The 27,489-nt window shown below is 36.8% G+C and overlaps 1 long non-coding RNA gene across 1 annotated transcript in view; it reads left to right on the forward strand.

Moving 5' to 3' along the window:
- LOC131029529 (uncharacterized) overlaps positions 1-27,233 on the forward strand; it is a 168,758-nt gene extending 141,525 nt beyond the window's left edge. The window contains exons 5-15 of the long non-coding RNA XR_009372639.1: positions 23,405-23,629; positions 23,734-23,791; positions 25,181-25,312; positions 25,408-25,550; positions 25,648-25,983; positions 26,068-26,164; positions 26,272-26,412; positions 26,543-26,606; positions 26,715-26,789; positions 26,871-26,950; positions 27,053-27,233. This is a non-coding gene — a long non-coding RNA (uncharacterized LOC131029529). The remainder of the gene's footprint in view (positions 1-23,404; positions 23,630-23,733; positions 23,792-25,180; positions 25,313-25,407; positions 25,551-25,647; positions 25,984-26,067; positions 26,165-26,271; positions 26,413-26,542; positions 26,607-26,714; positions 26,790-26,870; positions 26,951-27,052) is intronic.
- Positions 27,234-27,489: the final 256 nt, after the last annotated feature.

The following is a 27,489-nucleotide window of genomic DNA, read 5'->3' on the forward strand; positions in this document are numbered from 1 at the left end:
ATACCCCTTCATTCAAATTACACTAACTAATATCTTCACTAAAAAATACCAACTAATTGGCCCTAACACAACTACCAACATAACAAATATATTACATAAGAATTTAAAAGACAACAATTTAAAATATTCAGAACAAGAGATAATTTCCAAGCACTTCACCATAGTTCTTAATATGCTCCAAATAATTTTTTGACTTATAGGTATCCACATCATAAATCACATCCCTAACCATGATCTCCAATGTTACAAACCGCTCCATTTGTGTAGTGGTTTCCTTTAACTCTATTCCATATATCTGGGCAACAGAGACTCTAGCATTCAACAATCCATTTATTCTTATCCTTAATCTCACCTTTCTGGTCAACTAACATAGGAATACCATGTTGGGTTACATCTTTACATTCATCATATTATTTTTGTAATTCTGCGTCGAATTTATCATGCTTTGTAAGTAGCCTTTCAATTTTCTCAATCTCTTTGGCATATGCTCCCTCCAAATTCTTCTCATGCAGCTTGACCCCCAGTCTATTTTTGATCCTGTTATGTGATACTTCATTGTCCATATTTTTCTGAAACACAACCCAAAAGTCTTCCAAGTGACCTTGCAACTTTTCAAATCTTTTATTCAATAAGAAAGAAGCAGTATCAATTCTTACACTTTGCATATGTTTGAGAATTCTTTGATTTTCCTGCTGCAATTCCTCACATTTCTTCTTCCATTTTAAATTTTTTAGGAGAAAGAAACATGGGTTCAGATTGTCCACTTCTTCTAATGGCCTCCTCATACATAGCTTTGTACTGATTCCTTTCCCTTACCACTCTAACCGTCTATGCCTTGTTGAATTTGGAAATATCTACTCTTATATCTACTTAGACAATAGGATCAATTTCTCCCACCTTTAATTTCATCATGTGTCCAGAAGCCCTATCCACATCAATGATTGTTGGTCTCTTATTTGGTGGATACAATGCCCATAGCATTAGTTCTTCCTCATCTAGATCAAACCTTGACCCAATAAAAATATCATTAACTCCTTGAATATCCAATTTGAATTACTTATTATCAGAGTGCAATAAACTATCAAAAATAAAAGAGGCACCGAGGTCCCATCCTGGAAAAAGAATTACTTCGGCCTCTATCAGTAATTGTCTCCCTCTCCGTCGAGTCATTTTCACCAATTCTTCTTCTATATCCTCCTTTATTTTCTTCAATAATTTCGCCTCATTTTCAAGTGCCACATTTGGGATAGACTCCCTCAGCCTTTTGCCTTTGAAATTATAAAGAAAATACTTAAATTCTTTGGATTTAACAAATACATCATCTGCCACAAAAGCAACATGTCCATCCAATCTTGCATCTTTATAAATTTCCATTTTAGTTACAATTTGATCATCATCATTGAACTCTTCTTCCACATCTTTTGCCTGTGACCTAGAAACGACTTCAGTGTCTTCTAGTTCATTTTCTGACATTTCTTCTTTTGACTCCATCTCCATTAAATTGGCTTTACTATCCATTCCTCAAATTTGATATAATTTGATCTCGTGCAACGAGAATCCCAAATAGAAGTCCATAATTGAACAAGTTGCTCCTCCCCTTGCTTGTTTCTAACTTTAGCCTCAATTCCTCAAGCCACATACCCCTAAAACGTCCATAAAATATGATTAAATGCATCAATAATGAGTAAAACTTAAAATTAGGGCAATTATTATTCCTGAGGTTCAACAAACCCTCATGCAATCTCTCCACCAAATATGATGCATAATCAAACAACCTTGGTTCATACATTTGAATGTCTAAAGCTAAAACTTGTTGGTTCCCAAAACCACAGATTGGAAATCAAAGAGGTTTGCCACTTCTCTTAATGACTTCTCAATTAGTCCTGGCCAACAAACGGGAATGTTTACTTGATCAAATTCCCCTGCACTCAAGGCTTCGCTAAACCAAGGTAGATGAACCTTTACTTCAAATCCAAATTTGATGATAAGAACTTTTTATATAGCAAATTTTAAGACTCGGTGATCTCTCAAGATGGAAAATGGCTCTCGAAAACAATCAAATTATAATTTTTACTTATTGAAAACTTTGAATTGCTTACTTGTAAATGGATGCCTTATATAAAAGGTTATTTTGTGTTTAAATTATAAGTATGATTTCTTAATTGAGATTGCTCTTAAAAATACCTGATTAAATTATCTTAAAATCAATAGAAAACTAGTACCTTTACCCCTTACTGATTTCTTATCAATTGAATTGAAAAATTCTATGTATAACCCTGGAGACAGTCTTATTAAACTTGCTCTTTAAAACAAGACCATCACTTCAAAGGCATCTACATGAATTATAATTCAAACGTAATGTTGCAGTTAGTCTTACTGAATTTAACTTTTCTCTGAAAGACCAATAAGACAACGTGAAATTTGACAACCAATCCTTCAAATTGATATTCAAACTGAAACCTAATTCAAATTATAATAGCATGAGATAGCACATTGAAACAATCTAACGGAATATATTTATCGTAGGGAACTAATCAAACAATTAAAAAGATAGATACTATGAGTGATGAAAAACATGTGATCTTTATATTTAAATAAGCATAAGATAATCAATAGGCTTCAGTACAGCGTAATGTCATTCACCAGTTTTGGCATTTCTAGAAAACAAACTTCAAAAGGACCGAACTTGCATAAAATACGTCTTGAATAGAATGATCATGAATGTCTTCTCATCAAAAGGATCTCTTATAAATAGATGAGGATTCAGTTCCAAAATGAAAGGGCATACCCTTTCATTTGGAATTAAACTAACTAAGACTTAAACTCCTAACTAAAAACTAACTGACTAAAACTAACTTAACTACTAGACATATTACATAAAATCATTGAAGATAACATTTTAAAATATTTGAAAACAATTTCAATCCCCAAGTATCTCACCACATTTCTGAATATGCTCCAAGTACTTTTCTGATTTGTAGGTGTCTACATCATGGATCAGGTCCTTGACAACGATCTCCCATGTGACGAATTGTTCCATCTGTGTAATTGTTTCCTTCAAATCAATTCCATTTGATCAAGCAGCATTAAGGGCAACACTGAGTAGATTTTGGCATTCTGAAATCCACTTGTCTTTATCCTTGATTTCTCCCCTCTGATTAGTTAGCACTAGGATACCATGTTGTGTTAGTCTCAACCAGTGTTGAGAGGGGAGGGGTGAATCAACACTTTACTAGTTTTACACAATTAAAACTTTTAACTCAAGTCTACACTAACTTAATATTCATCAATATAAACAATTACTACAGAAGAATATGCATACATGAAAATATACACAGTGACACCAAGATTTATCTCATGGAAACCCAAATGGGAGAAAACCATGGTGTGAGTAGGAACTCACAAAATTTGTACTCTTTTAGAGTACACCCGGTGAATATCCATCCCTGTTAGGAGATTACAAGGACACTGTTAGGTTCCACTCGGTTAAGGGATTTTATTTAAAGCTTGTCAATGCCTTTACCCTGTTAAAGGTAGCATAGTTAAAGGACTTAGGGAAAATCAATTAAGATGTCACTTGGTTAAGGGATTTTACAAAGGGACCTGTTAAAATCCACTCGATTAAGGGATTTGACTTGCAATGGTTAGAAAATAACAAAAAGATGATCCATTGGAGTAGCTATTGATAGCTTGATTAGATCACAATGAAAATCATACTCTATCCACACCGATTGTATCTGCTCTACACAACACCGGTTTTCTGCTTATACCTTTGTCTCTGCACTCTGTCGGTCCTCTGATCCTCGACTCTTCACTCTGTCACTCCTCTAACCCTCGACTATACACTATGTCGGTCCTCTAACCCTTGACTCTACACTATGCCAGTCCTCTGATCCTCGGCTCTACACTCTGTCGGTCTTCTGACCCTCGACTCTGCACTCTATCGGTCTACCTCATACACTCTCTATTTTGCTAAATCTTTTAGCACTTCCTCTCACTCTACTCTGTACTTTGGATCGCCTTTCACAGGATCTGCTCTTTTCATGTTTTACGATTAAAAATATTTTGAATGAACTCAAAATGCTTTATACATTCTCTGTCGTGTCTCCTTAATCAATGTAATCATAGATTTCGGTAGATTTAGAAATCAAATATTCTTGATCTTTCTCTACACGTTGTGCAACAATTCCACCAACTACTCAACCAATTGTGCCACCGCATCCCCCAAAAATAGTGACTTCTGGGTCGAGTTCAGTCTTTTAAATGCGAACCAGAAAATTCGCAAGTAATTGTGGCTTAACTACATGATGACTGAATTTGACTTCACCAACCTTAAGTTTGGTGTAGACACAAGCTCACCAACTCACCTTTTGCCATCACAACTGTGTAACTGATCACCGCTCTGAGATTTATGGTGACCACCTATCTTCTTTCTGCTTCACCAGTGTATCGGTATACCACCGCGCTCTTCATTACCGGTTCATCCTTTGATGTCGGTTTGTTGTGCTTCCATCAAGCCTCTTCTTCTGATTGCCAATGAGGTTTTGATTTGCATACAACCTCAAGCCTTCTTTCTTAAGTCACCTTTTGTGACTTCATCATCATCAGAATGACCAACCTGAAGATTTGACCTCAACATCGATCTTCTTGAGTGACAGATCGGTTAGCTTAGTTTGTCTTCCCTTGAGTTGATTGAACCTTGATCATTTGTCTCTTATGTTGTTTCCACGTTGTTTACAAAGTCATCACCTTTTCTACTTAAATACACCACTCCACCGGTCAGTGTTAGACGTCAATGACAAATCTTAGCAAATATACCAGTTCTTTGGATTAACCAGTTTTGTCAATGCCAAATTTCTCCCCCTTTGGCATTGATGACAACACTTCAGAATCTGTCTTATCAATTGCTCCTGCATTTACTTTCTTCATTTCTTTCTTTATCATTACTTATGCTCTGAGTAATGAATATCTCCCCCTAACACTGGCAATACTCTGTTTCAGCAACTTCATCTCAACACTATTTTCCAATATTCAAATACTATAATCATATCTCCCCCTTTGACAACAATGCCGAATATGTATTACAGTACACTTACAAGACTGCTCCCCCTAACTAGAGTAGTCCACACTTATCAATCCAGTCCTAGAAGTTTTTCATAAAGAAATCATACCAGATTGATATAGAGCCCTTTTTTACTTATTTTAATGCAGGTAGGGGCATTACCCCTAGCTTACCTCTGAGGTATTAAAAGGTGTCCTTTTGTAGTGGCTTGGTGAAGATATCAACCACATGTTCTTTTGTTGGTATATAATCCAACCTCACTTCCTTGTCTTGAACTTGTTCTCCAAGGTAGTGATATTTGGTAGCTATATGCTTTGTCTTGGAATGCATCACCGGATTCTTGGATATGTCTATAGAACTGGTGTTGTCACAATGAATTACCACAGGTTTAGTCACATTTTCTTGGATACCTTCCAATAATTTCTTGATCCATACAATCTATGTACAGATGATTGTAGCAACCACATACTCAGCCTCCGCTGTGGATTGAGATATGCAATTTTGTTTCTTTCTTGTCCATGACACAATCCTATCTCCAAGAAAAAATGCACCTCCACTAGTGCTTTTTCTGTCATCAATGTTCCCTGCCCAATCTGAATCGGTGAAGACACTTAAGCTGAAGTCTCCCTTATGTGGATACCAGAGACCATACTCATCAATCTCCTTTAGGTATTTAAATATTCTCTTGACTGCCACCATATGAGTCTCTTTCGGATTTGCAGCAAATCTAGCAACCAAGCCAACAACTTGTGTTATGTCTGGTCTACTGTGTACTACATACTGCAACTTACCGATCATGGATCGGTAAAGTGTCTCATTCACTTCATGAGCCTCATCATTTTTGGAGAGCTTGCAACCTGTAACCATTGGAGTTCCAATAGGTTTGCAATCTTTCATTCCAGAAGTCTTCAAAATTTTCCTTATGTACTTTGTCTGGCTAATGAATATGCCATTATTTAGCTGTGAGACTTACAAGTCGATGAAGAATTTTATCTCACCGATCATGGACACTTCAAATTCTTGCTTCATTTGTTCTACAAAAGCTCTGCTCATCTCATCATCTCCTCCAAAGATGATGTAATCTACAAAAATTTTAGCAATTAGATGTTTTCTTTCTTCTCCGATCTTCAGATATAGGTTACTGTTATCACTGGTTCTCTTGAACCCTATGCTTAATAGATATGAGTGCAGCCTCTCATACCAAGCTCTTGGTGCTTGTTTTAGCCCATATAGAGCCTTCTGCAACCTGCATACCATATTTCTTCCATCTTTTGATGCAAACCCTTCTGGTTGCTCTATGTATACTTCTTCCTCTAAAACACCATTCAAGAATGCCAATTTGACATCCATTTGGTAAACTTTGAAATTCTTGTAAGCAACATAGGCAAGCAAAATTTTGACCCATTCTAGCCTAGCCACTGGTGAAAATTTTTCTCCATAATCCAAACCTTCTTCCTGAACATAGCCTTTGCAGACTAATCTTGCTTTTTTTTGTACTACTTGATCGGTTTCATCCATTTTGTTTCTAAACACCCATTTGGTACCTATCACATTTTTGCTTTCCGGCCTAGGCACTAGAGTCCAAGTTTCATTTTTCTCAATCTGCTTCAGTTCCTCCTCCATGGCTTTGATCCAATCATCATCTTTTAGAGCCTCCTTTGTTGTTTTGGGCTCAATTATGGAGAGCAGACATACATTCTCTCTTGCTTTTCTTCTAGTCAATACTCCTACATCTTTGTCATCAACGATATTTTTAGCGGAGTGATTGTTTCTAACATACTTTGCTAGTACCGGTTCATTTCTTGGAGCTTCTTCTATAGGTTGTGTAGGTTCTACTTCACAAGCTTCTTCATTTTCCACTGCAACGAGATTCTCTTCAGCAAGTTCGACTGATACAGTGTACTTGAATCCTTTATAATCCTCTGGTTCACTCTTGATATCCTGTTCATTTTTCTCAGAGAACTCATCTACTCTGACATTTGCACTTTCCACAATCTTACCGGTCCTTTTGTTCAAACACTCGTATGCTTTACTCTTTGTGGAGTAACCTAAGAAGGTTCCTTCATCACTTTTGGGATCAAACTTTCCAGAGTACTCATCCCTCTTGATATAGCACCTGCTTCCAAATACTTTGAAATAACAAACATTGGGTGAGTACCACACCATAATTCATAGGGAGTTTTATTTGTCCCTTTCTTCACTTGTATCCGGTTGAAGGTGTACACAACAATGCTTACTGCTTCTCTCCAAAAGATATGTAGAATATCCTTTTGTATCATCAGAGTCCTTGCACAATCAATAAGAGTTGTGTTCCTTCTTTCAGCAACCCCATTCTGTTGAGGTGTTCTGGGTGCAGACATTTGTCTCATAATCCCCTATTTTGTACAATAATTCATAAAATCTTGAGAGGTGAACTCTCCTCCTCTATCTGATCTCAGACATTTCAAATTCTTACCGGTTCCTCTCTCTACTTGAGCCTTGAAGACTTTAAACATGTAAAAGGCTTCAGATTTTTCTTTCAAGAACACAACCCACATCATTCTTTAGAAGTCATCTACAAACAACATGAAATATCGGTCCCGATAGAAACTCTTGGTTCTCATAGAACCACACAAGTCTGTATGAACTAAGTCCAACATATTTTCAGATGAATAATATTTGCTGCTGAAACTAGACCCGGTCAACTTTCCTAGTTGGCATTCTTTACACATAGTATTTTCAGGTTTCATAATATTAAGCATACCTCTGACAGACTTCATTTTACTGACTTTTGTTATGCTATCAAAGTTAACATGACACAGTGTTTTGTGCCACAACTAACTATCTTCTACCTTTTCCATTAGACAACTACCTATGGTGGTGTGTAGGTGAAACAAATTACCACTAGATTGTTTACCGGTAGCAATCAGACTTCCTGATTTGTCATTTATTTTGCATATTCCTTCATTGAATTCTAATTGTTAACTTGTGCAATGCTTAACAGACTATATTTTATCCCTTCTACCTAATAAACATCTTCACAATTTGTTTGATCATTTAGGGCTGTAGATCCCTTACCTTTTACTGCACAAGGAGCATCATTGTCGAATCTCATCGTTCCTCCATTGCAATCCTCCATACTGAGGAATTTGTTTCTGTCACCGGTCATGTGGTGAGTGCAACCACTATCAATTACCCAATCTCCACACTGCTTTGAGCTATAGATCAGTGCCATATCACTTTCCTCTATGTTATCTTCCTTCACCACTACAAATGCAATTCCATCTCCATTAGATCCTTATAATTCTTAATCGGTAACTCCTTCTTGCCCTTGTCTTTGTAGCTTCTAAAATTGTCCTTCCTATCATTGTCAAGACATCTGGATGCAATATGACCTATTTTATTGCAAGAGAAACACTTCAAGGGAAGTTTACCTTTATACTTTCCTTTTCCTCTTGGCAACCTTCTTGCTAATAGAGCTTCAATCTCATCTTGTTCTTGTTCTTCAGATAACAGGTTGTCACATTCATGAGAATGACTGGTTCTTGTAGCAGAATTATTTTCAATTTCTTTTCTTCTCCTTGTTGGTGCATGTATCATGGAAGCTTTGAAGGAACCATCCATCTTTCGTACACTATTGTCATAGTTGCTCAGTTCAAAGGCAGTCAACTTTTTGATCAGCGAGTCTAGTGAAACACTAATTGTTCCCAAGGACCTGAGTTCCTGAATTGCAAAAACCCTTATGGCCTATTGTGGTAGCAAGGTTCTCAAGATTTTGTTGACCACATCATCCTCTTCAAGCTTTCTTCCAGCACTCTTGATGTAATTTACTACATCTTTTATTTTCTTGCTATATTGCTCTATATTTTCTCCTTCTTGCATCGTCATCTCATTGAATTTTCCTCTTAAACTGTCTACCTTAGCCTTTTGAACATAAGGATCTCCTCCATAAACAATCTTCAGTTTGTTTCACATCTCATAGGTTGTTTTTAGATCTTGAACCTCTGCATACTCATTATCACATAGAGTGCTAGCAATCAAATCCATAGTAGCAGTGTTGTCTTGCCTCTCTTTGATTTGATCTATAGTGAGAACCCCTATAGGTTCATTGTATTCTATGATTACATGGTTCCAGTATTGATCTCCTAGGGTTCTTAGGTAGAGCTTCATTCTACCACACCATAAGGTGTAATTCTCCTTAGAAAACTTAGGACCCTCCTTTTTCATCATCTTGGATTTTTCCTTAAGTTGTTAAGCTTCTTTTGAATCTAAGGACCAAAGCTTTGATACCAATTGTTAGTCCCAACCGATGCTGAGAGGGATGGGTGAATCAACACTTTACCAGTTTTACACAATTAAAACTTTAAACTCAAGTCTGCACTAACTTAATATTCATCAATATAAATAATTACTGCAGAAGAATATGCATGCATAAAAAGATACACAGTGGTACCAAGATTTATCTCGTGGAAACCCAAATGGGAGAAAACCACAATGTGAGTAGGAACTCACAAAATTTGTACTCTTTCGGAGTACACCCAATGAAGAAAGAGCCATCCCTTTTAGGAGATTACAAGGACACTATTAGGTACCACTCGGTTAAGGGATTTTACAAAGGGACCTATTAAAGTCCACCCGGTTAAGGGATTTGAGTTGCAATGATTAGAAAGCAACAAAAAGATCATCTGCTAGAGTAGTTACTGATAGCTTGATCAAATCACAATGAAAATCATAATTTATCCGCACCGGTTGTGTCTGCTTTGCACAACACCAGTTTTCTACTTATACCTTCGGCTCTACACTCTGTTGGTCCTCTAATCCTTGTCTCTTCACTTTGTTGGACCTCTGACCCTTGTCTCTGCAGTCTGTCGGTCCTTTCACCCTCAGCTCTGCACTCTACCAATCCTCTGACCCTCGGCTCTGCACTCTGTCTGCCTTCTGACCCTCGGCTCTACACTCTACCGGTCTACCTCATACACTCTCTGCTTTGCTAAATCTTTTAGCACTTCCTCTCACTCTACTTTGCACTTTGGATCACCTTTTATAGGATCTACTCTTTTCAAATTTTACAATCAAAAATATTTTGAAAGAACTCAAAATGCTTTATACATTCTCTGTCATCACCTTCAGGTGTCTCCTTAATCAATGCAATCACAGATTTTAGTAGATTTAAAATTCAAATCTTCTCGCTCTTGCTCTACATGCCCTGCAACAATTCCACCAACTACTCAACCAATTATACCACCACATCCCCCCAAAATAGTGACTTCTGGGTCGAGTTCAGTCTTTTAAATGCGAACTAGAAAATCTGCAAGTAATCATGGCTTAATTGCATGATGACTAAAGTTGACTTCACCAACCTTTAGTTTAGAGTAGACACAAGCTCACCAACTCACCTTTGCCATCGCAATTGTGTAACCGATCATTGATCCAAGATTTATGGTGACCACCTATCTTCCTTTTGCTTCATCGGTGTACTGGTATAGCAGTGCGCACTTCATTACCGGTTCATCCTTTGATGTTGGTTTGTTGTGCTTCCATCAAGCCTCTTCTCCTGATTTCCAATGAGGTTCCAGCTTTCATACAACCTCAAGCCTTCTTTCCTAAGTCACCTTTTGTGACTTCATCATCATCAAAATGACCAACCTGAAGATATGACCTCAACAACGATCTTCTTGAGTGACAGACCGGTTAGCTTAGTTTGTCTTCCCTTGAGCTGATTGAACCTTGATCATCTATCTCTTATGTTGTTTACAACCAAAGAAATGGGACTTAGACTCGGCTTGGACTCGACAAGGCCGAATCGGACTCAGGCTCAAGACTCAAAGTCAGACTTGGCTCCAGACTCGGCTAGACTCGGGAAAGTGAAAAACTCAAGAAATTTAGAGATTTTTAAAGATTTAAAACTTGTTTCATGTACCCTTTATTGAATACACCTTAAAGACACAATAACATCATCAAAATCAGCTCATTTGTTTACATACACAAGTATACATCAATCACATAAGCATAAACACAAATTGTAGCTGAAGGAAATAACAAACATAAATATATAAATATTGTCAAATGTATACAATATTACAAAACTCATGGAATAAAAAATCCATGTCATCATATGATCATCATCAAATGTTCCACACAAATACCAAAGGTAAATACAACTACAAGCCTGTGGCTCAGAGGAGCGTGCACCCTCTCGCCCTGCCCCCTGCGAAGGCGTTTAAGGTAGGCCCTGGATGATTCAACAACCATAGTCGCTCCCCATGACATAATGCCATGCTCACCAATATCAGGAACAACTGTGTCACTCTCAGTATTTCCTGTCTCTGCGTGTGCTCTCTGCTCCTCTGCCATGGCTACAGCCTCAACCTCTATATCTACTTGGTTGATCAAATCAGTGTCATCATCACTAAAGATAGCTGCAGGAATCTCAGGATCTGTCTGATTCTCATTGGTCCACTCTGCTTCAAGATCAACCTCATCTAGAATGATGGGAGAGATGTCAACTAATGCATTTTTTCTCATTCTCAGGCAGAGGTTGTAGTGAACAAAGATGAGATCATTCATCTTCTCCACAGATAATCTATTATGCCTCTTAGAGTGTATGTTCTCACAACCTGATGCATTGCATGGTTGGCTCAAGATGTGAATGGCCAACTTCTAAATATTTGGTGTCATTGGGCCAAAAAAGATCCACCAATGATCTAAGTTTGAAATGAGAAAAATATATAAAATCAGTCTCACTCATGAACTCATTTAACAAGTTACAATATACAATAAAACTAAAATTAAGCCTTACAATTTATTTTTACCTGGCATCATAGTTGTCCTACCATCTTTGGCGACAGGATAAGAGAAGGTCTCCCCTTGTGCATCTGAGAGCAATTGTAGCTCTCGAATAATCTCTATCTGAGTAATACCATAAGGTCCCATCTTCTCCATGATTGAGTATAGCCCATTAAGGACCTCCACATCAACCTTGAAAGAAGGGATAAAACAAAATGCTAGATTCAGATAATAGGCTGCTGCATGGATGAGCCTATGAAGCTGATAATGCCATCTCCTATCAATGATCTCCCAAATGGGACCATACTTGCTCTCATCTCCTCCATAGATGAATTTGATGCCCTCCTTCGCCCTATCCATGCCCTCATATATATATATATATATCCCATTGTGGGCTTTTCTCCATCCGCAACTCACAACAAAACCACCAAGGGCTTAACAAACTGCAAAATTGAAAATATTGTGTAATTTAGAAAAATGAGAAAATAAGAGAATACATATAATAAGTTATAAAACATGAAGTTAAATTGTAGAATTTATAACAAAAATTACCTTCACTATCTCATCACAAGGGGCCCAAAAGTCTTGCTCATCAAAAATGCAGTCTGCCATATCTTTCCCTGCAAGGGTGGTAGCATAGGATGAGGAAGACCACTCCTCACCAACAATCATACATCTCAAGGCCAACTTATACCTAAGCATGGAATGCAATGTGATGAAGTTTGTGGCAAATCTTGTGGTTCTTGGACGAGCTAACTCCTTCTTCTCTGTGTATTGTCTCATAAGAGCCAACACCCATGAATGATTATATACAAATTTGCACACATTTCTTGCCGTTTCTACACATCTCTTGACCCATGGGATTTTTCCAATATCCTCCAACATGAGGTCAATGCAATGAGCAACACATGGAGTATAAACTATAGATGTGCCTCTCCATCAATAGTCTACCTGCAGCAACAAAATTTGTTGCATTGTAAATTGTAATTAATGGAGGTACAAACTACAAGATAGTAATTAATTTGCAAACAAAATTAGTTTGTAATCAAAAGTTTACCCGCAACAACATAATTTGTTGCATTTTCAGTCACCACCTGTACCACGTTCTCCTCACCCACCTTATCAATCACCTCCTCTATCTGCTCACATAGGTAGGTGGCATTCTTGCAATGGGCGGAGGCATCAATGGACTTGATGAAAACGGTGCCCCCTGAAATAAAAAAATAAAGCTAGGTCAATGATCATTGAATAAACCATTAGATAAAAAATAAAAAATTAAAGACTATATGAAACTAAAATTAATCAATCAACTGCGGAAGAAACAAGAAAATTAAGGAGAGTTTTATTTCTCCTATCCATCCAACCATCAGTCATGATGGTGCAACCTTTAGTGCTCCATATCTGGCGTTGTTCATCTAAATCCTTCTTCACATCATCCACCATTTGAGACAAAATGGGTCCCCTCAAATCACTCTCAGTAGGGGCTTTGAACCCCACCCCATATATGGTAAGGGCATCAACCATTTATTGCCAATAAGGAGACCTGTCGCAAATAAACTCAATGAGATAAGTTGAGTATAAAAATTCAATGAGATAAGTTAAGTATAAAAAATAAAACAATCAAACATAAAAGTTATAAAACATTCACCTGGCTATAAAGAATGGAATACTTATGTAGGTCCAAAACTTGTCAGCTGTCATTTTAGTAGCATCATGGACCTCCTTGTTCCAACCCATGCCCTCAAGTGACTGTTGGGACCCAGGAGTAGTGTGAGGCAAAAAGAAGGTATCCAACCTATATTTACGAATCCTAGGTCCAATGCTAACACTCCCACTACAACTACTAGTGCTAGGAGCATGAGAAGTGGCGGTGGCACTGCCACTTATAGAAGTAGAAGTGGAAGCACCAGTAGTAGCAAAATGAGTGGGACGATATGAAGGTAAGGAAGAAGGGCCTCCAACACAACCTAACTGTTTCCCTCTTCCTTAATTTGCCTCTCTCCCAATGGCCGCTCGATCCTCCTTTTGTTTCTTTTTCCTTTCTATTTCCTCAACCATTACATAACATTCACGTATGGCCTTAGGGAGTGCTTTTAGGCATGGTTCGACATCATCTCCACGCACACTAGAAATATGGTATATCAGTCTATATATACCTCCAGGGAATATTGTTTTGCAAAATGTACATTTTGTTTGCCCCTTTCCTTGCCTTGGAAAATCCTCATGATATTTCCAAGCAGGGTCCTTTGTAATGGGGGGTCTAGAAGTTGAAGTAGACATTGTAGGATAGTTTTGTGAAACTTGAAGTTGAGGCAAATAATAAAGTGAAGTTTGCTGCAATAAATTATAAAACATTACAAATACAAAATGAAATTAATACATATATTCAAAAAAGCTAAGGTAGGGTTTGTAAATTTTTGCATACAAGAAACAAAAAAATCTTCAAAAAAACAATCTTACCTCTTACAACAAGCTTGAAATGAGCTACAAACTCTTCCTATCCAACTCTTGATGCACCAAATCCAAAAACAATGCAGCCCCAATGTGATAAATTGAAGAAAACTTGAGCTTCCTCCTTGCTGGTTTTTCTTCAATGCACCCTTGTTTTTCTTCACAACTCACTTTTCTCCTCCTATTTTTCCAAATGAATGAAATGAAGTTCACTTTTAGGGTTGGAGGTTAAATAACATAAAAAATAGAAGTTAAAAAATCTTTTAAAAATGCTTTTTTTTGGCCTTTTTCAGGCCTTTTCCGTCGGCCGAGTCTGAGGCACGGGACTTGCCAAGTTTGGCGAGTTTTGGCCAAACTCGCCAACTTAGCAAGTCTAGTGAGTTTTCTCACTAGACTTGGACGAGTATGAGTCTGAGTTCCAGAGACTCGGTGAGCATGTCTTGGACTCAGACTCGCCGAGTTTGGTGATTTCCTGGCGATTTCCTAATCTATGTTTACAAGTCATCACCTTTCCTACTAAAATACATCACTCCACTAGTACCACTCCACTGGTTAGTGTTAGACATCAATGACAAATCTTAGCAAATATACCAGTTCTCTGGATTAACCAGTTTTATCAATGCCAACATGTTGGACTATGCCTTTACATTCATCATATTTAGTTTGTAACTACGCATCAAATTTGCCAGGTTTTGCAAGCAACCTTTTGATCTTCTCAATTTCTTTACTATCTATCCCTTCCAAAGTCTTGTCATATAGTAGGGTTCCCAATCTATCCTTTATCCTATTATGTGATATAGTATTGTCCATATTCTTTTGAAAACAACCCAGAACTCTTCCAAATATCCTTTCAAAATTTTAAATCTTTTATTCAATAGAAAAGAGGTAGTATCAAATCTTACATTCCACATTTGTTTAAGAATTCTCTGATTTTGTTGTTGCATCTCTTCACATTTCTTTTTCCATTTTGAATTATTAGGGGAAAGTATCATTGGCACAGATTGTCCACTTCTTCTTATGGTTTCCTCATACAATCTTTTGTATTGATCTCTTTCCCTTACTATTCTAATTATTTGTGCTCTGTTAAACTTTGAAATGTCGACTCCAATGTCTACTAAAACAATGGGATCAATTTCCCCAACTTTCAATTTCATCATATGGCCAAATGCTTTATCCACATCAATAATTTTAGGCCTTTTATTTGGAGGATACAATGCCCATAGCAGTAAGGCTTCCTCATCTTGGTCAAACCTGGATCCAACAAACACATCATTTACTTCTTGAATGTCCAATTTGAAATCCTTGTTGTCAAAGTGTAATAGACTATCAAAAATAAAAGATGCACTCAAATCCCATCCTGGAAATAGAATTACTCCAACTTGTGCAAGTAATTACCTCCCTTTTTGGGGAGTCATTGTAACCAACTCTGCTTATATATCCTCCTTTAACCTTTTCAACAACTCTGCCTCATTTTCAGGTGTTATATGTGGGATAGATTCCCTCAACCTTTTTCCTTTGAAATTATAGAGAAAAGATTTAAATTCTTTAGATTTCACAAATACATTATTTGCTACAAAAGCAAAATGTTCTTCTAACCTTGAATCTGCATGAATCTCCATCTTAGTCACAATTTGCTCATTTTCATTTGGTTCTTCTTCTCGTTCCTTTGCCCGATAGCTAGAAACAACTTCATCGTCATCTAGTTCACTTTCTGACATCTCTTCTTTTGTCTCCATTTTCATTAGCCTTTGTTTCTTTTCTTCCAGCTCTCTATTCAAATTATCAATTACCTCTTGTGCTTCTTCATCTTCCATATTTTTGAAGATGTCTTCTGCTTCCAAACTCAAGTGCAAATAATCTCCTATATTTTGTCTTTTCTTACAGGAGTGGATGTACCCCTTCGGATCATAGTTTTTTCTTGCAATATGTTCAAACAAATTATACTCCTCCATTAACTTTCTGTGAATTATTTCATATTCCTTTGTAGAAACAATAGTGAAATCTCCAAAGCTAAGAGTTCCAGGTAAGAAAGTCTTCTTATGTTGATCTCCAAAGTGTTTAGCATTTGAGACACTTAATTGTCTTACAATCTCCAAATATGCTATTCTATCAAGAACACATTTTGGTAACATGTATGGGCTTCCTTCAAATCTATAGATCCTAAAACAAGTAAAGTTATGGTGCATGTACCAATCTCCTCAGTTATGATTCACAATTTTCCTATCATCAAAATATTTAGGCCTTAAAAATGCCTTAATCTCATTTGAAATTGATCCATCACAAGGAACTCTGTACATCCTGTATAATGGTTTAACTATCCACTCTTCAAATTTTATGTAGTTTGATCTCACATAACAAGAGTCCAAAATAGAAGTCCATAATTGAACCGGTTGTTCCTCACCTTCCCTATTTCTAGTATTAAGCACTAACTCCTCGGGCCACATACCCCTGAAACGTCCATATAAAAATACTAAATGCATCAACAATGAATAAAACTTGAAATTGGGGCTTTTGTTATCCCTAAGGTTTAGGAAACCCTCATGTAATTTTTCTACCGAAGAAGAGGCGTAACCAAATGGTCTCGGCTCATACATTTGGATATCTGAGGCTAAGAATAACGACCCAGTACTCATTAGATTAGGAACTTCAACTCCTCCTAACTACCCACAAGACATATAAGTATATTGTAGGTAATGTCTCAATTACTCCATGTTGAATGGTGGCCCGCACTATTTTGTCATTATACCTGCCTCCTTCTTATGGATAGCTAACTTCCACCCAGTATATGTTGTATCCATTCTGAGGTATTCTTCTTCCAATTCTCTAAAAGGCAAGGGTTTATTAGGGTTGGGATCCAGGTTAAATACTTCATTCAGTATACCAACAGAAAACCTAATAAAGGCATCTCCATTGGGGGTCTGAATATACCTCCCCACATAATTATAGTTTTTCACTAGGGTTTCTAGCAATTTAACACTTACAAACACATTTGGGACAATCAACTTACCCAAATTGGTCTTCCATGGGTTGCAAAGTGGTATTTCCTTGTTTCTTCTCAGGTAGTGAAATATGAACAATTCGTATCCTCTCACTTTGGTCCACACATCTCCGATATTTTTGTATTTATCTTCCAATTGGTCCCTCCCCAACAAATGTTGTTTTGATCTTTTGGACTTAGGGCTTGGTGCTTGCATTTTTTGTATCATATCTTGGTTTAGTCTTAGAATTGAGGCTTCCTCTTCTTTCTTATATTTCTTAGCCCTAGATTCAGAGTTTTTTGTCGCTCTTTTCTTTCATGTAGAACTTGAAGCCTCCATTTTTGCAATCACATTTTTTTTCTCTAACTCTCAAGAATTTAAATATTTGTTCCTCTCAATTGCTTTGTTGTGTATAAATTGTGTAAAGCAATCTTGATTATATGGCTAATACATCCGCATACAACTTTGTAATGATGATCCTCTCATAAATCTACCTCATGTGAACCATAAATCTACCTGATGCAAGCATTTAATAAAAGCCCACTGTTTCAGTTTTAAATTTTGATATGACAATGGCTCATAGGCGCATGTCTCTCCGATAAAACTTCATCTTTGGCACCATCAGCAAAATCCCTTTTTCTTTTATAAACTTTATCTTTCCTGTCAGGGTAACATAAGTTGATGACACTCCTTCTGATTTATCGGTATATGTCAACCCGATACTATCATCAGGCATCGGGGTAACTTCAAATGTGTCATGGTGACAAACATAGTTTTCTCGATGACCTTTTCCTTCAACATAACTTTTCCCACTACATCATGTTCCATCAACATAATATTTCTCATTGATCTTCTAACCAATCACTTCATCAAGCATCGGGGAGACTCAAAATGACACATCCCGACTCCTTTGGCTATGCCGATGATCTTTCTTCGTTATAAATTTTACCAATGCACTTTTATCCTTGGTTGTGTTCATCGGGATAAGTCTTACAGATAGCCTCATCGGCTATCGACAAGGCAATATTTTTCCTTTGCCGCCAGTTTATGTTTTGTCGATGGCCATAATCGATATATGTTTCCCCGATCTACTTGATTTCATTAGCTCCTTGGCAATGATTGATACAACTTCCACCAATGCATCTGACTTCGGCTTATCATACTTATAGATCGGTATATGATATCCCAACCATGCGCTACTCATTTTGTCTAAGTGTTTTCATCGGGATAACTTTGGCCGATAGTACAAGTTTCAATTATTTGCAACTTTTAATTTATCTTATGGATACAAACATTTATAATTTGCTTAATGGATTCAATATAAACTGAACAAAACCTCTAACACACATAGGAGCTTTGTTGTTTCTTGCCATCATCTCTAAGATTCTTTTTGAAATATACACTTGGGTAAAATTTGTCAAAATGAAAACTCACTCATGTCCATCACATGTCCCCACTTCAATAGGATGACGCAGAGGTCACCAAGGGAAGCACAATCAAGCCCTAACTCCAACCTTCTGCAAGAAATCAATCCCCTTGTTCACTCTGACCCAATGAAAAATGTAGCCTTACTTAGCATGCTAAGGCTAATGGTTGATAAGACAAATTAGCAAAATGTGATAATACTCAAACCCTTCGGTTTAGGGAGTGGATAGGGTCCCCCTGTCTTGTTTCAAACTAGTTCTGATCAACCAAGTTGATCCATAATAGCTCCTAGACCCACAACACCCAAATGTAGCTTGACTGTTAAACCAGACTGTTTTATGTTTGTAGCCCTCCAGACACTGTTTTTGGCAAAACAACCTTAACTTCTTCAAAGGATGAAGAAAAAAGACTATAGATCGGAGTACCCTTAATTAAGTACTTTCAGACTCCAAAAGGACAGGCTCCAACTCCTCTTGTACACCTTTGAACTGTCTAGGCCGGACAGGCCTAATAGGGGTAATCAGGTCTAGTTATGGAGCAACAACCTATAAATGAAAACACTTAGCTAGATGGTCATTTGGTTCGGGTTTGAGGATGTTCCTACATACACAATCCAACCTTGGATTGGTTCAGTCCACTCCCGAAGTCTGTCTGCACTCCTACTTCCTTAATTCTGAGGCCAAGCACATGGGCATGCTTGGCCTAGGGTATGGTGTGGAACCTAAGTGCTGACACCTTCCAGGCTACAACTACCAGGATCCTAACATACATTTCTCCAACTTGAATTACTCTAATGGCCATTGTGGTCCAATGCAGGAATCTCAAGTTAGAGCCATTTCTAGATGAAACCCTTATTTCACTTCACCCTGGTTGTCAGACGAGAATAGAGAAATTTATGACTTAGATGTGTCCACCTAGATCCTAAGCCAACTGAAACAAATGGAATTACTCAACTTCTAAATCTACACACCCATGCCAAGTCCTACTAGTACAATTTATTGATTTTATAATGCAAAGATGTTGTGTAAAACCTACAACTGTATTTTTGTTCACACCAGAAATTCGATTACATTTGTTGAATCATCTGCCTCTCCTTTGGAAATGATTCAAACATGTTCATATAGGTCTCCTTTCAACATCCTCAACCAAAATTCAACCGGTTTAGCCGTTGGAAGGAGTTGGAAGACCGAATTCCCTTTCGGTTATCGTTTCTGGCAGGTTGGTAACTTCCATCGAGTTATCGGCATAGGTTGAAAACACGCCTTCCGATGCCTGATGATAAGCTCTACAATTCATGCGGTTCTATCGGGTCATCGGGTTAACCCAAAACAAGCTTCCCGATGCCTGATCACAAACTCTACCAATGGTGTGTTCCTATCGGGTTCTTCGGAGTAGCTCAAACACTCTCCATCTGATTCTTGATGACATGTTTCCAAGGTGGTGCGCTTTTCCATCGGCTCTTTCAGGGTAGCACAAACATCCGCTTGCTGATGCCCGATGACTAGTGGGCACAAGTTCACTTTTCCATCGGGTCATCAAGACGACTCCAAAATAATTCTATCTGATGGCCGATGCCGAAATTCCAAGTGTACCGGCTTATTGGGTCATCGAGGTAGTTAGGATCTTTGACTTCTGATCCCCAATGTCGATTCCTTCCACATGCTATGCTATCGGGTCACCATGAGTGGAGCAAAAAAGCTACACCGATGCTCGATAAGACTCCTTCAAAATGTCGCCCCTTCTATTGGGTTATTGGGTGGCACCCAAAATGGTTACACCAATACCCGATGACAACTTTTCAAGAAGACGACTCTATCGAGACAAGTTACACCGAAAATGCAGCTTTTATAACTCTATGCAACATTTGGTCTATCGACCATTTATGCATTTTCCTGCACTCCAAAGGTTTCCAAATGAACCCTAAGCACACCAAGCACACAAAATTGACTCTTCCTAATCTACCATAGATCTATTGACCAAGTTTGACCAAGTGGTTTATAAATGTACCATTTTGACAATTGGTCTTACAAAAATGGATCTTTATTACAAACGTGGAAATGGAAAAGGGGCTTCATTGTTGGGGTGCTCCTGCACCACAGGATCTTGGTAGTCATTTGATAAGTAAACCTGATCACTTTTGTATTTTTGATCACTTTAAGAAATGTCTGATAAGCTCCCTATCCTTCAATCTATACCTTGAAAGAATCTCTATCTGCCTTTTCTTATCTAAGTGCTACCCTCAAGCTGCCCAATTGATGGTTAATTTTTCAAGAGCCAAACCACAGGTGGATGGGAACTGATGATGTGAGATCATTCCCATACATAAAAACTAGTAGTAACTATTCTCATGATAAAAAGTGTGCATCATAAAGGTTCCTTCAAGGACGTAAATCAAAAGTAAAGATATAAAGATGCAACAACACAAACCTCTAAATAGTAATTCTAAGAGCATAATTAAATTGAAAATTTATGTCTAACAAAACTAATGGCCCAATACTCGTGAGGTGTGGAACCTCAACGCCTCCTAACTACCCACAAGACATATGGGTGTATTGATTTCTTGATAGAAATTTATCTCACTTATATATATGGTCACATAATTAATTCATTATGTTTTAAATTCTAATGTCATTGCATAATTTATTCATGATGTCCTAATAGTAGAATCATGCCACCTGTAGGAGATGGAGACAAATAGAGTGTCGGCTAGCCCTCATTTTGTGTGACATTTTTTGAAGTTTGTGTTTATTTATTGAATGCAGACTGTTTATTAGCTATGTGATGGATTACAACATCTTTATGATGATACATATGTGATGGATTACAACATATATGATGGATTACAACATGTTTATGATGATACATATGTGATTTATGATACATATGTTTTTATTATTACTCATATATTTCATGTATTTATTATTTATCAAATTGTAAATCTAATGCTTATGATGCTCAACCCTTTTGTTGAGGACCCTGCACTTTCTAGATAAACGAAAGGTAAGGAAAAAAATAAACAATGGTATTTATGATGTCTGCATATTGTTCATGTTATCTACTATGTAATTATTAGCATATGTATCATGTAATCCTTATGATGCTCAATTGTTGGTGCTGATTATATGTATATATTTTATCTGATTCTGTCATCCTTCGTGGAAACAGGTAATTGATTGTAGAAATCGTCAACCCTTTTGTTGAGGACCCTACACTTTCTAGATAAATGAAAGGCAAGGAAAAAAAAATACAATGATTATGATGTCTGCATATTGTTCATGTTGTCTACTATGTAATTTTTAGCATACGTATCATGCAATTTTTAGCTAACATAAGATAAATGAATTACATATGCAGGAATCTCAACCCCTTTAACAAGGATCCTACACAGTGTCATGGAACGATAGGTATAAGTCAATACACCCTATAGAAACCATTTATTAATTTCTTATTTTCTCTTTAATACTAAGCCAGGTTTTAGCAACAATATTTTGTCAAAACTTTGATTTTTTTTTCTCATCGAAACCACATGTTATAGCTCATTCCACCTTCTCGGCCCTCCTATATGCAACAAATCTTATACAGTTATCAACACTTGAGGCTCTAGTTGGTCTTATTCAAATTTTAGTCTCAACATCAAATTTAGGGCCAACTTCTTCATTTGATGGAGTGCAGGTACCACCAAATAGGTATTTGTTAGATGTGTCTTCCCCGAGCGAGGGAAATTCAGGAACAGGAGACAAAAGTGAGACATGTAGTGCATCTAAAAGAGGGAGATCAACTAGAGGTCAAAAGATTAGGAGAAAATTCAATAAACGCATGCAATTTTTTATTGCTCAAGGGGGGTCATGTTCTTGTGATGATGAGATCATAAGCAACATTGAGGTGCCCTTGAGGTACAAACATCTACAGAAACAATGGGTACCCAAGAAGCTTCCTCCAATAAACACTGATTTTTGTGTTAACAAGAGGATATATCGCATAGCACCATGGTCATTACATGGTTTGGGCCTATTTTCCATGGATGACATAAAGGTCCTTTACAACAAAGTTGTTGAATTGATGGAGTATGTTGGACCTTGTTACAATATAAAAATTGGATGCAGATTGTTCGATATAGAAAAAGTGCGTAGGTATGCACTCTCAACAAATTATATACAAAGGAAAGATAATGATCAAAGTAAAAGAGTCTCTATGTACATTGACAGAAGGCCAAAAGCAACATGGAATATTGCAAGTTTTATAAATAGTACACGACCTGGGTCAACTAATAAGCAACCCAATTGCATATTTGAGGTGCACAAGTGAAATCGTGTATTTGTATGTGCGATAAAATCAATAAGTGTAGGGGAAGAGCTGCTAATTAATTACAATTTGAATCACATAGATATAAACAAAGTTACTATCATGGGGGTGGTACATACTATATACCATTTAAACCAACCTTCAATTAATGACTCCAATATACCATTTTATTATTAAGTTTTTTTGCTAAGTCTATTGGTTTCATTTCGCTAAAGTTTTTTTTAATATTTAATCTTTGTCATAGGGTGACATTAATCTGACACATAGCACATACAAGGATGTAGCTCCTAGCCCTTCTACCCAACAAGTAAACCTCATTGTAATTGTACAAATTAGATAGAAGCAAAATGTTATATTATTATGTTCTTTTATTAAGGGTTTTCGAGTAATTTTGATAATGTTACTAATATTCTTGTCACAGACGGATGTTCAGGGAAAGGCACCTGCATTACCCGATGACAATACAATGACAGACTCACTATCATGTGGTGATGACATCGCATATTCCACAGACCCTGTCGCAATGATGAGAAAGATAAAAAAAAAAGTTAATAGAGAAATTATTGCTCTGGCATACCAAGTCCTTCAAATTGATGCAATAAAAGAGAGGTTGCAACAATTGATGTAGAGAGCACAAAAATTGCAAGTAAGCAGTAATGCAATCTTTAATTATAACATAAGTTCAAAAATGGTTTATATTTTATACTCTTTTATGTCGGGAACTAAAATATGTACGTGTTGTTTTTACAGGAAATATTGCATCCTCGTCAAGCTGGTGGCCATGATTAGGGTACTCCAGGTAGTTTAGGTGATGACCATGTTCCATACATTAAAACTACTTTGATGCTTTGATATATCCTTTATGTGTTCACAGGCTCCTTGTTGTTATCAAACATATGACTTCCCTGCACATTTTATAATTGTTGCAGAGCATCCACACTATAACTCATCAACTAGGGACAACCTTCAACTCAAGGTCATCTGACTCACACACCCATTGACTCTATTTTTTATGCCTCCATACATGGCATAGTACATTCATACATCCTTCAAGGTTTCACAACACTTGGGTTGCCAAGTCACAATTCATTGACTCAAACATACCTATTAGGACAATCATTATCTAAGACTCCATACCCTCACTTTGGAACTCTCAATCACTCCTAATGACATTAAACATTACTCCTAGGGTTTACTTAGACCCCCACATACAAACACATTACTTGGTTTGCACATTAGAGATAATATTCTCACTATTTTCATAAGTTGACAGTCTATGTAAAGTTTAGAACATCCATAAAGGAATTAGGCAACCACTTGTCATAAACACCCAATCTTGACTCAATACACTCAACCCTCCTTCCAAACATACACCAAAAACTGAGGTTTCCATCCACACTATCTTCCAAGACTATTTTTCATTCAACCCTCACATGTCAAAAGCTTTTTATCACTATTTTCAAGTTTGTTGTCATGATGCAATACAAGAGGATAGTTATGTTACATCTTTGGCTCAAGGTCTTTTAAGGCTTCAAATCTCCTTTGAAATCTCTGAGATGACTCCCCACACACCTTATTCAAACCCCAAGAATATACCAACACTCATTCATGTGTACTTTTGCACCAAACCCTCACAAATCTTCCTTTTCACTGACCATCTTGGATTGAGACACCCAAAACAGTCCCAAAAGTCTTCAAATCACGTGCCAAACTTGGAGTGAAAACCCTGCACACTGGATGAAATTAAAGTACACAATATAATACAGATTTATGCCCATTTGTGGGCTTATTTGGCAAAGAAAATTAAAGATATTACATTTTGAGTGCTTGCTGCCAGCCCTAGGTAGGGTTTGGACAGTTTTCACAAAAATGACTATAACTTTTCAAAAATAGATCCAAAATTAATGAAACCAAAAGGAAATGAAATTATATTCATGCCACTTCAATCTCCAACCAGTTTCCAAAGCCAATAAATGCATTTGATGGTGGAAAACATGTGGATAACAGACTGTAATATTCAAAAAATTGAGAAAGAGTGCAGGAATATCAAAAGTTTTTATTATTAAAAGGCTCTAAAATTGACTGTTCTGCTTTAAAAAATTGGTCCTAGTTCATCATTGTGCTCTTGGTGCTCCTACACCATTGTTTTATTGGTCATATATTTAATTTTTTATATATTTAATGTATTATTCTTCAGGTGATGTCCATGTTCCTGTGCAAACGTCGCCTCATCAGATCCCATCATCTCCACCTATATTGCCAACTTCAATGTCGCCAACACATAGCATGCAGACATCCAATAGTGCACATCATATTGACTCCAGAGTTGGTAGATCCCTCTTTTGCTCTCTCTTTTGTTATGTTTTTATTTCCCTTCAAGTGTTCTTTCTTGGGGGCATTTCATAGTGGATTCATTTTCTACAGCAAGACATGTACATGAGGATGCAAAGGCTACTAGTGGTGAGACCATAGCAGCATTTCCTGGATCTTCCCGTATTGCTAGTACGGGAACGTTGCCGGTCACATTTGTGGTGACCAAATATTTGCTTCCCATAAAGATAGAGAAGGTTCCAAGTACTTTAAAATTATTATGTTATATAGAGTAATTGTAATTTGCATATTGATAACTCATTTTGGACTAATCATCCCATGCTTTTTTTGCAGGAAATGATATTTTTTATAAAAAATATTAATGAAATTACATTGGAGATCTTCGTGCCCACCATACATAAATGATGGAATGAACAAGAAAAAAAGTTAAAAGACGAGCTCATAAACCGTTTGGTTGGGTTGTTCGGAAATGACACATTCGAGAAAAGCAAGGTCTTTGACCAAGCTGGAAAACATCTAAAGTATGTGATGGACCAATATAGGACACATTTAGAGAAGAACAAAAAGTAAGAGCGTCCCCCATGATTCCAGAGAGGGAGTGAAAGGACCCGATTTTGGATGCAAAGGAGTTGAAAGGAAAAAATGGAATACACCACCAGGCAGAAGAAGGTATGTGATACTATTTAAGAATGTAATTATGTACTAATTACTCTTTATATTTATATAATATAACATATTTAAAACTTTTCATAGACTGCTCGACACATCAAAGGCAACTAAGGAAATACTAGAAAAGCACGGGCAACACAAACTCGGCTCTAGTGGTTATATGAAAGTTGCCGCACGAATTGTAAGTATCAATAAATGAAATATCGCATCGAAATAATAAATTACAAACAATTTTTTTAATTATTAAATATTACAAGAAAAATTCATGATATTAAGCAAAAAATGCAGGGCTCTGAATTCAATAGAGTGCCCACAAAAGATGACATGAAAATTGCCTTCTAGGAGGGCTATAGAATTGTGGCTAAATGTCTAAAAGGATTGAGTGGGCAAACAGATGAATCCAGTGCATCCATCAATCATGTAAATAAGGTAAATAAAAATGATTTAAAATTGAATACTTGAGCAATAATCTATTCAATGTTAATTTCCAACATAATGTGACTATATTTGTTTTAAATAATCAAGCAATCATAACAATGCACATGACATTGGAATGCAGCCTGCACAGGGTAAAACACAACCTGCACATGATGAAGGTCGTTGTGTGCATCCCAGTATTGGAGGTATTGATGTGCTAAACAATTTTTTTTTATGTAATAATTATTACAATTAAACATCTTTAATTGAAATTGGTGTAGTAATTAATGTAACCTTTTTTATTTTTATTTTAGAGAATGTAGACCATGGTGAGCAAGTTGAGCATGATCCATGTAGACAACATCAGGAACGTGATGCGGCCCCAATAGGTAAAGAGGACCATTGTTATTCCTTTAAACAAATTTAATTATAATTGGTGTATTGATTAATATAGCCTTTCGTGTTTCAAGTCCAGAGGACTTAGAGGGTGTTCAAGATGTTGAGGATGAGGCTAGACAAAATGATCAGGAAGATGATGTGGCCCCATCAGGTAAAGAGCACCCCTATAATTTTCTTTTAATTAATGAAATATTTGTAATAATAATAATAATAAAACTCATGAATTTAACCCATTTATTTGTTATTGCAGCAGACCCCCCTTTGCATACGCATCCTCATCGTGAGTAAAGGACTAGACATATATTAGCTAGATCACTAGAAGAGGGCAGAAGAATTGAAGAGGGGACAAATGATTAAGACAACGATCGTCCACTTAGTCTTTACCTCCAAGCTTCAAAAAGAAAGAAAAATAAAATGATTGTGATCTAATTATATGTTAACAACTGGATTTTATGTGTTAATAAATGTTAATGAATGATATGTGTTAATGAATGTTGATGAATGTTACTTATTAATGAATGTTAATGAATGATATGTATTAATGAATGGTGATGAATGTTACGTGTTAGTGAATGTTAATGAATGTTACATGATAATGAGTAAATGTTATGTTTCATTAATGGATGAAAGAATGTTAGACGTTGACAAGGAATTTAGAGTGATATTAGGGGTGGGGGGGGAGGGGCCAAA

Source organism: Cryptomeria japonica, chromosome 5, assembly GCF_030272615.1.
Source record: "Cryptomeria japonica chromosome 5, Sugi_1.0, whole genome shotgun sequence".
Classification (NCBI taxonomy): Eukaryota; Viridiplantae; Streptophyta; class Pinopsida; order Cupressales; family Cupressaceae; genus Cryptomeria; species Cryptomeria japonica.